Genomic DNA, 1,012 nt, shown 5'->3' on the forward strand with positions numbered 1-1,012 from the left:
TAACCAAAAATTAAGTCGGTGTAGTGGGTTGGGGGAGTTTATACTGATTTTATAATCAAATTTAAAATAGGAAAATTGTAAAATGTTCAAATTACATTTATATTATATTAATTGTATGACAGAAAATACTTGTAACCTGTTAAAGTCAGTTAGGGTTGTCAAGAATCAAGGATAACAAATCTTGATGATTGAAAAAGAGAGAGAATTGAAGCATGTATTTCCCCCAAATTTTGCACGATATATTTTTTTTTTCCTCATCCCCCCTGCATCCATATGTAGCTGAGTCTTTGAAATAGAATAAACGGTCAAAATAAAAGATACGTGAATAAGTTCTATTATGTTATTCAACTTGTATATGGTATATATGGTAGGGTTCACACTAATAACATAATCATAATATAAACTTCATTTCATTTTAAACATGTAAACTTAATAACATAAACATAACGTAAATTTTATAACTTGAACATAATGTAAAATCAATAACATAAACATAATTTTAACTTAATAACATAATCATAATTCATAATATAAATTTCATTACATTATAAATGTTTAAAACATAATGTAAACTTAATGACATAATTATAATGTAATAAATATAGGAATATATCTTGGAAACCTGAACCTATACGTATAAATATTATGTTATAACCAGACTGTATTATCGGTCAATTTTAATCTTATCTGTACCTTATACTCAAAATATAGTGAGTTGAATATGAACTGTAGTTGATTAAGGTCAGAACTAATGGTTCTCGGTAGAGAGTATAGAGTTTGAGCGAGTTGTATCTGGATTAATACATACTTAAGAATACAGAGACTTGTATCTGGATTGATACATACCAAAGAATACAGAGAGTTGTATCTGGATTGATACATACTTAAGAATACAGAGAGTTGTATCTGGATTGATTCATACTTAAGAATACTGAGAGATCTGGATTGATACATACTTAAGAATACAGAGAGTTGTATCTGGATTGACTCATCAAATTAAAAGTTTCCTTAT

This window comes from Eurytemora carolleeae, unplaced genomic scaffold (assembly GCF_000591075.1).
Source record: "Eurytemora carolleeae unplaced genomic scaffold, Eaff_2.0 scaffold782, whole genome shotgun sequence".
NCBI classification, from domain to species: domain Eukaryota; kingdom Metazoa; phylum Arthropoda; class Copepoda; order Calanoida; family Temoridae; genus Eurytemora; species Eurytemora carolleeae.